The 13,049-nt window shown below is 41.6% G+C and overlaps 1 pseudogene; it reads right to left on the bottom strand.

Annotated features, from left to right (window-relative positions):
- Nucleotides 1-4,992: 4,992 nt before the first annotated feature.
- Nucleotides 4,993-9,379, bottom strand: LOC118818481 (annotated as a pseudogene).
- Between the last annotated feature and the right edge of the window lie 3,670 nt (nucleotides 9,380-13,049).

Genomic DNA, 13,049 nt, shown 5'->3' with positions numbered 1-13,049 from the left:
AACTCTCATTTTGACTGTGATATGCTCCTTAGAGTAGTAACTTGTTTCCACTGGTAACAGTGAGCGATTTTCATAGATCTGTTTCTCACTGTTGATGACACCACGATTGTGGGCCTGCTCTCCAATGATAACGAGGAGGCCTACAGAGAGGAGATCAGCTTCCTGATACAATGGTGCCAGGAGAACAACCTCTCTCTCAATGTCGACAAGACCAAGGAGCTCATAGTGGATTTCAGGAAGCAAGAGAAAGTGCACACCCCCATCACCATGTATATATACACATGCTCAGTGCACTGTCTTGGGTTCACCTTTTGCATGCACATACACTATATTGCCAAAAGTATTCACTCGTCTGCCTTCACACGCATATGAATTTGAGTGATGTCCCATTCTTAATCCATAGGGTTTAATACGATGTCGGCCCACCCTTTGCAGCTATAACAGCTTCCACTCTTCTGGGAAGGCTTTCCACAAGGTTTAGCAGTGTGTTTATGGGAATTTTTGACCATTCTTTCAGAAGCGCATTTGTGAGGTCAGACACTGATGTTGGACGAGAAGGCCTGGCTCGCAGTCCCCGCTTTAATTCATCCCAAAGGTGTTCTGTCGGGTTGAGGTCAGGACTCTGTGCAGGCCAGTCAAGTTCTTCCACACCAAACTCGCTCATCCATGTCTTTATGGACCTTGCTTTGTGCACTGGTGCGCAGTCAGGTTGGAAGAGGAAGGGGCCATCCCCAAACTGTTCCCACAAAATTGGGAGCATGAAATTGTCCAAAATCTCTTGGTCTGCTGAAGCATTAAGAGTTCCTTTCACTGGAACTAAGGGGCCGAGCCCACCTCCTAAAAAACAACCCCATAATCCCCCTCCACCAAACTTTACACTTGGCAGAATGCAGTCAGTCAAGTACCGTCTCCTGGCAACCGCCAGACCCAGACTCGTCCATCGGATTGCCAGATGGAGAAGCGTGATTCGTCACTCCAGAGACCATGTCCCCACAGCATTCGATGCTTTGCATTGCGCTTGGTGATGTAAGGCTTGGATGCAGCTGCTCAGCTATGGAAACCCATTCCATGAAGCTCTCTATGCACTGTTCTTGAGCTAATCTGAAGGCCACATGAAGTTTGGAGGTCTGTAGCGATGGACTCTGCAGAAAGTTGGTGACCTCTGCGCACTATGCACCTCAGCGTCTGCTGACCCCGCTCTGTCATTTTACGTGGCCGACCACTTTGTGGCTAAGTTGCTGTCGTTCCCAATCGCTTCCATTTTGTTATAATACCACTGACAGTTGACTGTGGAATATTTAGTAGTGAGGAAATTTCATGACTGGACTTGTTGCACAGGTGGCATCCTATCACGGTACCACACTGGAATTCACTGAGCTCCTGAGAGCAACTCATTCTTTCATAAAGGTTTGTAGAAGCAGTCTGCAGGCCTAGGTGCTTGGTTTTATACACCTGTGGCCATGGAAGTGATTGGAACACCTGAATTCTATGATTTGGATGGGTGAGTGAATACTTTTGGCAATATAGCGTATCTCCACACTAAGCCAGAATTTTCTGTATTACTTCTCAAGTTGTTCTCAAGTTGTTTCTATGCCTTTTGAAGCTCTTCTTTTTGTGTCACTTTGTGTGAGGGTAAGAGATTCTTATTTTATCCCTTCTATTTTTGTTTTGAATTCCTAATATTTACTTTGTTTTGTGATTTAGCAGAAGCTCAGTGGGAACTCCTAGGCCTCGCACCTTGGTTCATGCTCCTGGCAAGGTGAGACTGCTTTCACTTTTCTATAATCAGAATCAGAATCAAGCTTTATTGGCCAGGTATGCTTGCACATACAAGGAATTTGGTTTTGGTTACAGGAGCTCACAATGCACAGTATCAGACAAACATTTACATGTAGTAAATAAAATAAAATAAAATAAAATAAAACATGCATTCCTACCATCACTCACTCATACACACACACACATACACACAGTCATACCTGTAAACCTTACAATGTGCAAAGTATGTGTCATAAGTTAAAGTGCTGAGTGCAGCAGCAATTAAAGAGTGTATAGTGGCAAAGAAAGGGATAAGTGAGGTAACAGTCAGATAAGTGGGGTAATAAGGCAGGTAAGTGAGGTAACAGACAGATAAGTGGGGTAATAAGGCAGGTAAGTGAGGTAACAGACAGATAAGTGGGGTAATAAGGCAGGTAAGTGAGATGCTAGAAGAAACTGTGGCCTGAGACAGTAGTTTCAGAGGATGGACTGTTGAGTGTGATAATATTTACCAGCATATTTAGAAGTGCAGTTTAGAAGCTGGAATATTTTTATGTGTAATATTTTAACTGTTCAAGAGAGTGATGGCTTGTGGGAAGAAGCTCCTCTGTAGCCTGGATGTCCTGATCCTCATCTGGCTGAAGCGCCAGCCTGAGGGAAGGAGTTGGAATGGGTGGTGGCCAGGGTGTGACGAGTCAGTGGAGATCTTCTCTGCATGCTTCCTGGTTCTGGAGGCATGCAGTTCCAGCAGTGTGGGCAGCTTAACACCAATTATCCTCTCTGCAGACCTGATGATGCGCTGCAGTTTGTGGAGGTCATGCTTGGTGGCTGAGCTACCCCACACTGTGATGGACGTGGTGATGACGAACTCTATGATGGCTGTGTAGAACCACACCTCAGCTCCTGGGGCAGGTTGAACTCCCTCAGCCGACACAGGAATCATATCCTCTGCTGGGCTCTCTTGATGTAGCTGATGTTACTGTCCCACTTCAGGTCTCTGGTGATTGTTGTGCCCGGGAACTTGCAAGACTCCACTGCCATCACAGTTCTTTCCAGGATGGTGAGTGGTGGGGGGGTTGGAGGCCTCCTCCTGAAGTCTACTGTCATCTCCATTGTTTTCCCTGTATTCAGCAGCAGGTTGTTGTGGCTGCTCCAAAGAACCACCTGATCAACAACCCATCTGTAAGCAGACTCATCACCATCTAGGATGAGACCAGTGACTGTAGTGTCATCTACATACTTCAAGATTTTGACTGAAGGGTCCCTGGAGGTACAGTCATTAGTGTACAGTGAGAAGAGCAATGGTGAGAGACACAACCCTGTGGAGTGCCCGTACTGATCATCTGGGTGTTTAAGGTGAACTTTCCCAATCTCACCTGCTGCTCTCTGCTAGTGAGGAAGTTGGTGATCCACTCGCAGGTGGAGGTTGGCATGCTGAGTTGGAGCAGTTTGTGTAGCTGTCCTTGGATTATTGTATTAAAGGCTGAGCTGAAGTCCAAGAACATAATTCTTGCATAAGTTCCTAGGTGTTCAAGCTGTTGGAGAATAAGATGGAGTCCCATGTTCACTGCCTCGTCCACTGACCTGTTTGCCTGGTATGCAAACTGCAGGGGGTCTACCAGAGGATCTCTGATGTTCTTCATATGGGTGAGCACCAGTTTCTCAAAGGATTTTATGACTACAGAGGTCAAAGCAACAGCTCTGAAGTTGTTCAATCCTGTGATGGTTGCTTTCTTTGGAACTGGTATTATGGTGGAGTGTTTGAAGCTGGGAGGTACGACACACAGTTCCAGTGATGTGTTGAAGAGCATTGTAAACACTGGCGCAAGCTGGTTTGGCGCAGGTCCTCGGACAGGAGGATGATACACCATCTGGTCCTGGTGCTTTCCTCACTTTTTGTCTCCTGAAGAGTTGATGCACGTCCTTCTCGCAGATCTTCAGGGCAGGCTGAATAGGTGGCTGAGTGACAAGAGTGTGAATCTGTGCTGAATGGATGCTTGGAGCTGTGCTTTTCAAACCTGCAGTAAAAGGTGTTAAGCCTTTCAGCCAGCTGGCGACAACCCATTGTCTGTCCTTTTGTAGCTGGTGATGTTCTGCAGGCACTTCCAGACGGTTGATGGCTCATTTGTGGACATCATACTACTCAGCTTGTTTGGGTAGCTCTTCTTTGCAGCTCTGATTTCTTTGTTGAGTGTGTTCCTAGCCTGATTGTACAGAGCCCGATCTCCACTCCTATACGCTGCTTTTTAGACTGGCACAACTGTTTCAGTTTGGCATTAAACCAGGGCTTGTCATTGTTATGTTTAATGCGAGTCCTGGTGGGAACACAGGTGTCTTCACAAAAGCTGATGTAGGATGTCACAGTAACCGTATATTCATCCAGGCTGCTTGTAGCGTCCTCAAACACACTCCAATCTGTTAATTCCATGCAGTCCTGAAGCCTTTCTTTAGCCTTGGTGGTCCAATTCTTCACAGAGCTGACTACACATTTGGCACACTTGAGCTTCTGCCTATAGGTTGGAAGGAGGTGACTGTTTCACTGGTTTTAAAGAAACTAACTTTTGTGGGTGGAGCTAAGGCAGGGAAAAGGGTTTTTGCACTCAATTTCAAAAGAATATACAATTTCTTTGGCTGTGGCCCTGCTCAGATTCGCCATTGAGGCAATTTCACAAAACTTCACAAAGATTCCACTCAAGTAAAAGATAAGCATACAATTTCATATACAAAAACATTACTGCTCCCTTAGTAATGGTTACCAGAACACTATTGAGCTTACAGATTATTAAAGTATCCTAATTCCACACCATGTTTACATAAAGCTACTTGGAATTTCCAGCCATTCTACTTATAAAAGGAATGTGACTACTAAGACAAAGAAATGAGATTTCTAAAGAAGGACATAATTTCAAAGTTAGTTTTTATCAGCAATAACATCACTAAACAATGCTCAGGTGAAAAGAAGTTGCATTGTTGATTGGTTTTACTGCAAAGGGAATTTGTGAGGTGGTCCATTAGCATCTCAACTCAGCGTGAGCAGTAGTGCCATCTTGGCCTTTTTTTATCTCTGTTTGATCTTTGTGGAGAAGAGAGAAGTGGAATTCCCAAGTGATAAACTTGGTTCATATCCAGAATTTACTGTGGTTAGGTCTAAAGTCTCCTCAGGTTGTTTAAAAGGGTTTGATGAGGTGGTCCATTAGCACTAACTCGAAATGTTAGTCTAAAAGGTCTCCAGACCTATCGGCCAAGACGCCTTCTCCCCGGCTCAGCCGCCTGGTCAAACGGTTGAACATGAGGTGTGGCCGAGCGGCTTTGCTGTGGAACAGGAGGCAGGGCCTGGGTGGCAGAGTTCATGACTTTTGTTCTGCCTTTGTAGCTCTCATGGCCATCATCATCTTCTTCTGCTCTCTGGCAGCTGACGTCCGCCTCCCTTTCATGTCCCTCGACAGTGTTTGGTATTCAAACACAGCCTTTGCTTTTGGTAATAGTTGCTGATTTCATTTAGCTAAATATAGCTGCTATATGTTAATTGGCTAAATGTTTCTAGGATAAATAAGCAAGTTTCAAGTAGGTGGAAGAAAGTGGATATACATTTCCTGCACATTACAACAGTTCTTCTGGATAAAAGGAAAAAAAAGTACTTTAATGAAACATATTTCAAAAGTGTAGAATGTACAGATTTTTACAAAAAAGAAAAATCTAGAATGGTGTCCAAAGACCACATTGAAAATCTGGGATTTCATTCATTTAAACTTGCAAATAAACAATAGCACAATACAAATTTAAAACAAGCAAAGCTATGACAAGTAAAATTTAGAAAAAGAAAAGAAATATTCAAGATTCTGCACTTTGTTTATCAATGGCCTTTGTACGAAAAGGTCTGACTTTTATTTTAATCTTATCTCTCTTGTATTGAAGCTTCTCTTCTGACGGTTCTTATATAGCTTTGGTCTACTTATCAGAGGTAATGCCAGCTTGAGTGCATGCTGTCATTGAAGCCAAAAGGGGCATACAAAATTCTAGGAAATTCTCAAATTCATGTAAATATTTATGACCCCTGGTTCCTAGGACTATCAACTTACGTTTCTCTAAAACGTTCAGTTCAAACCTCTCTAATTGATTCTGTTTGAATCAATGAGAGAGGTTTGAATCAGCACATCTGAGAGATTCAGTCATGTTCATTCTTTAATATTCCCTTTTATGATATGATTTAAAACATTAACTTACTAATAATAGAATTTAAAGGGTCATGTGCTTTATATTTAGGCATATTAGCCATGAACATTCAACTCACTTTATTCATAATTTGTTTTTTTGTGTTTTTTTCTGGTTTCATTATGATTACGTAACACTTTGGAAAAAAGATACAGAATAACAAACCAAAGCTTGAAGCCAAAATGGCAAATATTTCCACAGCTACAGTGAATTTTCCAGGAGAGCTGACATAAGCTGGGATGAAGGTGATCCAGACTGCACAGAATATGAGCATGCTGAATGTGATGAACTTGGCTTCGTTAAACTTATCAGGCAGTTTCCGAGCCAAAAAAGCTAAAACAAAGCAAAGTAGGGCCAATAATCCTATATAACCCAGCACAGCCCAGAAACCTATAGCTGAACCTAACTGGCATTCTAGAATGATCTTTTCCTTGTAGTGCTTTAGATTTTTGAACGGGAAAGGAGGGGATGTTGTTAACCAAAGCACACAAATTAGGACCTGTATGAGAGTGAAGGTGAGAACACTGAGTCTCTGCTGTGGAGGCCCAAACCATTTCATGACATTACTGCCTGGAAGTGTAGCTCTGAAGGCCATTAACACCACTATTGTTTTCCCCAGAACACAGGAGATGCAGAGGACGAAGGTGATCCCAAACACTGTGTGACGCAGCACACAGGACCACTCAGAGGGCTGACCAATGAAAGTAAGTGAACAGAGGAAACACAGAGCCAGAGAGAAGAGCAATAAGAAGCTCAGCTCTGAATTGTTGGCTTTGACTATTGGGGTATTTTTATATCTGAAGAATATGATTGCTATTATTATTGTCATAAAGGCACCAACAATTGAAACAGCTGTTAGCAAAATTCCCATAGTTTCCTCATATGACAAGAATTCAATTTCCTTCTTTACACATTCATTCCTGTGTTGATTTGACCAGTAGTCCTGGTAGCATTGTTCACATTTAATCGAGTCTGTCAGAGAGAAATATATTACATACATAATAAAAAAGGTGAAATGCAGAGAGACAGTAACTGTAAATGTATTCCATATAATGTTGCATTAGTCTTCTATCTCTTAAAATATGGAGAAAAGCTTGTAGAATGGAAGCAATTTAGACTTAATTATCACAAATATTCTACAGTATTGTCTGATTAGCTGTAGTACCAACAATCAGCTTTTCAGCTTTTGTGAATGTTTGTACCTGTCATATTACTGATCTCTCCTTCAGCACATGGTATACAGTCAAAGCAGCAGATAGGCTGTCCTTTCTGCACAGCCTTCCTGGTGCCTGGAGGGCAGCTCTCACTGCACACAGACACGGGCAACTATGAACAAAGCAAATGTTTAATAACCTAAGAGAACATATAATTTACACATATTTACAAACTTGATATAACATATACATGCTTTGTTGAGACCAACGTTCAGTTCTATTCCGGTACCTGGCTTGTATTTTGTGCCCACACAATAGACGGCATTTGTACTGCTAATCGATTGTGAGCAGGGAAAGAAGAGTCATAATATCCAACAGTGACAAACTCATGGTGATCTTTAATAGTTTGCAAGTTTATTATATCATATTTAGATGGAGGGTCACCATTTTTATCAAAGTAAACCTCTTCGCCTTCTTTGGTTTTAAAGCGCACTCTTTTGAGATGTTCTAGAAACTGACCAAATAGAATGAAGTTTAAGTTACAACATCGTAAAAACAGCTTAACACTTAATTATCAATAAAAGTACAGCATTTGGCTTCAGACTTAGTGCTACACACAAATACGGACGCTTTAAACTTTAAGATCCATATTTAAATAGATTTTTAACTTACAGTGAGAGGATCAGGCTGCTTCTTTGTAGGACATGTTTGCGTGCAGCCCAGAAGGTTGTGCAGTGTATGGGCAATAGTGTATACTGCTTTATACGCATTACTGAAAATGGGCATCATGGTCATGTCTGTGAATTCGTTGTCCATTTCAGACAGTTTCTCCTGTCCTGTGCACAATGTTGTATCTTTTGAGTCATTCTGCACTGTATATTTGCAATTAAATAAAGTCTCCCAGAATTCAGTAAAAATGGCTCTGCCTGTAGATTGCAGTGGATTTATATCCAAAATGAATTCCTTCAGACCCGTCACTGTTGCTTTGGGTATAGTTAGCCCTATGGCTCCTTGCAGAATTTTGTGCTTATCCAGTCTGGCTACAGTTGAATCAGCGATCCAAGCTGCAGTTCCCACCCACTGGTATCCTGTAATGTTGTGCTGATAAAATACATCGAGCAAAATCTCCAAGTCCCAATATGCAACAAACGCCACAATCACTCGAGAAGTAGAGCTTTTGATCTGCTGGATTATTCTCAGCACTTTTTCTTGTGAATATGTTGTAAAAAATGGAAGGGAATATTCTAAACAAACGCCCAACTTTTCTGCAGCTTCAGTAAATGCAGCCATCCCACTGTTACCATAATCATCATCTCTTCTGATTGCACCCACCCACGTCCAGCCAAACTGCTTGACCATCTCTGCCAGTGCTCTGCTTAGATAGTAATCGCTGGAAACAGTGCGCAAAAATGTGGGATATATTCTTTTGTCACTGAGACACTCACAGGTGGAATCATGACTGATCTATAAACAGATTCACACAGGTCTGTAGGATTATGTTCAATTATATTCTTTATGCCAGATATGCATTCCATTTAGGATTAAAGGTAACTTCAGAAATTGTTTTACCTAAGAGTAATAATATTAATAAAAAATGATTTAATGCTTACTAAGGGAATGCTGAAAGGTCCAATAGTCTTTGCGATAGCCATTGACACTGATGAATATGTCTCGCCAATTATGGCTTGTGGCTGTGCTGGCTTTGTGCAGTGTTCATCCAGTATTGAGTTCTCATTTCCATTAACAAGTGCCAGAGCCATTCTAACCCCCATAGCCCTGGAACTGCATGTGTCATAGATCTTGTAGCCCAGTGAGACTCCAGGGAGTAAAGAAGAACTGTTGTTGATCTCTTCTATTGCAAAAATAATGGTTTGTGAATACTGCATTGCTCTGAAATCAAGACTGGATTAGGGAAAAAAAGATATTCAAATATGATTAAGGACACGATGTTGAACCCTACTTAATACTGTATAATTTAGGTGCTTAAAATAGTACCTATTCATTCATTGTATAAAAATCTCACCTTGTCTTGCTGCTTACCTCACACATTTCAGTGGTGATGGCTTGACCATATAGGACATATCTGTGATTTCCCAAGTCCTGTGGAAGGGAAAAATCCCTCCAACTATGATGTCACCATCCTTTGAAAGTTGTGGATAAACAGTTTCTCCTTGCAGGCTACAAAAAGTCCCATTTGTTCTGAAAACATTGATGATGACCATTACTAGATGCAAGAGATTAAAGATAGACTCCATCCACCCATTCAAGTTATGAGTAGAGATAATGATTGAGTGTGTGCAAGGATGGATGTTTCAGCTGGTTAGACAGCAAGTTTTTGTGGTATTTATACGGAAATGCAAATCCTCTACAGTAATGTTACACTGACATGCCACAGTGAAAGGAGGTGTGGCTTTCAAATGTTAGCAGCACTAATGTGAAAGAAGTTGAATTCATTATCTTTTTTGCCTGTTTTACCTTTATATTGTTTTTGGTGCATTCTTGTTTTTTTGTTTTTTTTTCTCCTACTGCCTCCCATGCAACACTACTAGCCTTCTGTGCTAAGCAGTTTTTCTGGACACACTCTTGTGTCAGATCCTCTCCTGTCCAGTGAGCCTGTGCCTGTTTGGAATTTCTCAAGCTCCAGTAATTTGATCCATACATTATTTAAAGTAGTTGTATATTAGATTTGTGTGTTAGAATCCAAGGGAGAAGCATTACTATGTTAGGAGAGAAAAAAAAAAACATGCTGGCATCTGATGTCCATGTGCTGCTGCAAGTCACCTTCTAACACCAGAAATAGTACTTCAAAAGTCAAAGTTGTTGAGTTGGATTTCGCAGGATTTTTTCCAACCACATCATATGTCTTTATGTATTTGTGCCATTTAGCATTGCCTCAGAAAGAAAGTCTGGCTCACGGTTTTGCTCACAAATGCACATTAAACATTATACTGGTGAACATATTCACTTTCATGATAAGTATAAAATACTCGCTGTTCTTCCACACTTTGCTTGCAATTACACATTTCCACAAGAGAGGCCTTCTAATCACCATAACTTACTTAGTGCAGCTTTTAAAATGACCATGTCAGACACCTTAAATTTGGTGCATACTTTTTTCTGTTTTGGACACTGCTTTAGTATTGTCATAGTACTGAAATTTCCAACATCAGTACATTTTCTGTTCTGACCATGACTTGTTTATCAGTGTAGAGATTCCTAATTAGAATGATGCAATGCTCTGATAGTGCAGTTCTTCTGTGCACATTCTATAATTTTATGTGGTTGGCACAGTCTAAGGCTTTTGCTGTAGTCAATTAAACATATGTTGACTTCCCTCTTGAATTCCTAGGCTTTTTCAGTTATCCAGCATACAGTCACACTCTGCTTTTCCTTAGCCCTGCTTCTATACCTTACAGTTTGCTGCACCTCCACCCTGCCTCTCAGCATGCGACCTTTTACGCATCTTCGAATTTTGCTGCTGATGCGTCTTTTTGCACCAACAATCCACAACCCACTTGCCCTGACAACCCCTTCATTATCAGTGAAGTGCCTCCATTGATGTTGCACATTCTCATGATGGTGCCTAAGAAGTGGAGTTTTGATATGTGAACAGCTTGAAACAATAACAGGGTTTGTTTCTTTGTCCACAACAGAAATGCCAACCTGTGCAACCTCTGGTATTTGATGGCTGTGCAAAATAGTGAGACCAGTTAGCGAACAGGTTGAATCGTCCTGATCCTAACTGGCTTTGCATGTGAGTGGATAAGACCTTTACCTCATTTCGAACATCCAAATAATTTTCTGGGTCAACAAGGTTAAATATTGCTGGGTCCACTGAGGGCACTTTTTATGGATAGTGGAGAAAGGATGATCCTGTAAGCCAGGTTGTGCTTTGAAACTGAGATGCAGAGACAGATCTTGAAACACAGTCGGCAGGATTCTGTTCAGTTGGCCCGTAATTCCACTGCTCAGGTAGAGTGGACTGCCTGATGTGTTGAATCCTGTTGTTCATATAAACATAGAACCGCCATGACTGATTATAAATTTTGCCTAAAACTGTCCTGCTGTCTGTGTAGAATGGTATGGCATCAAGTTTTTCGTTCAATTTCTCCAGTGATGAGTTCAGCCATTTCGACTGCAAGAACTCTAGCACATAGTTCCAATCTGGGAACAGTTAGTTCAGGTCGTGGAGCAAGTTTTGTCTTGCTGAGGATGAATCCTATTTCGGTATGTCCATCCTGATATGTGACCTTCAGATAAGCAACAGCAGCGATAGCCTACACTGAAGCATCTGAAAAGACACACTTCTGTTCATTGGGCACTGAAAGGAGAGAATGATGAGTATGTTTGTGGGATGTGTAGCTCTTTCAGCTCTTCAAGTAATTCCAGCCATCTTTTCCTGTTTTTTACTTATTTTCAGGTAAGAGTACATCCCACTCACTGCTTACAGAGATGAGGTCCCTGAGTATGATGACAGTTGCAAGGAAACCCAGTGGGTCGAACAGGCTGTTCACTACTGACAAAAGACCTTGCTTCATGTATGGCTTTTTAGTGTCAGGAATCTGAAATGTGCAAGTATCTGACATGATGTTCCATCTTATACCCAGACAATGTTGATCAGATAAGTCATCTGCAAAAGGGTCAAAATCTTTGATAGTGCTGGCTTGATCCTCCATGGAAAGGCATCCATTACAGTGGCCCTGTTTGAGGCTACTTTATGAAGCCTGAGGTTCAAGACGTTTGAGAACATCAACAGTGTCTACCTCTGTGCTGAATGACTTAAGGGTGTCATCCACATAAAACAAACAACGAACAGCCTCACATCACTACCATACTCTTGCTCTTGCTGCTTTTCTGAGTCCATAGATTGCCACCGCTGACGAAGGACTGTTCCCAAACATTCAATTGTCTACAACCTCCTGACCAAGGTCATCGTCTCAGTGCCACAGAAAGTGCAAGACATCTCTGCAGTCTAAACATACAAGAAAGCAGTGAAACATCTGCTGAATATCTGCTGTAGCCACCATAGTATCTTTTCTGAATCTAGAGTTAGAGGACTCTGACTAGGCAATTGTTGAGGTCTGGCCTGGCAAGCAGAACATCATTGACAGAGTCTCTGTCAAACTTTGCGCTGGAGCCAAAAACCATACAAGTTTGCCCTGGTTTCTGTGGATGGTACATGCCAAAAACAGCAGATAACAATGCTCTTGGCTTTCATCTAGAGGAGGTGCTAGCTCTGCATGGTGGCTGTCAAGTGTTTTCTGCATAAAGTCAATGAAATTAACTTTTATTTCTTGCTTTTTTGCAAGAGTGCGGTGCAACGATCTGAGGCAGCTCATGGCGTACTCTCTGTTATTAGGCAAACATCTCAGTCGTTGGTGGAATGGTAAAGGTGCTATCCTGCTGTATGTAGAATCCTTGAAAATATCATTTTCCATTATTTTGAGGAATGTAATGTCTTCCATTGAAGGGGCAAGCTGGTTATCATGTTTAGTGTGATTAAACACTGACTTACCAAGGGTTTGATCTATAAAATTCTCTGGGCAGCTTCTCATGGTTATATGAAGAAGATGGAAGATCGAACTTTTCCTTCACTGTTATGTGATTGTCACATGGGATAAGAAGGTTTGGCCTACAGCGGTCTAAGATGTGTGTTTTCGTGCTTTTCATGTTTTCATGAAAGCATATTCGCTTTCATAACAATGACTGTTCATACCAAATGCAATTGTCACTCGTCAACACAGTAATTTCCAACTTGTGGTGACCATTGAGTTTCTCCAGAATATCCTGTCTTCTGCTTTGGCATTCAAGCTTTTTGATTATTTCTATCCATCTTGTTACTGGTTGTCCTCCTCCTCTTTTACCCTCAGCTCTTTCAAGTGTAATGGTTCATTGTGGTGGTGATAGAACCACTAAATGGTGCTG

This window comes from Colossoma macropomum, unplaced genomic scaffold, assembly GCF_904425465.1.
Source record: "Colossoma macropomum unplaced genomic scaffold, Colossoma_macropomum, whole genome shotgun sequence".
NCBI classification, from domain to species: domain Eukaryota; kingdom Metazoa; phylum Chordata; class Actinopteri; order Characiformes; family Serrasalmidae; genus Colossoma; species Colossoma macropomum.
Note: the sequence above shows the minus strand (reverse complement) of the source record. Positions and strands in the feature narration are given on the sequence as shown.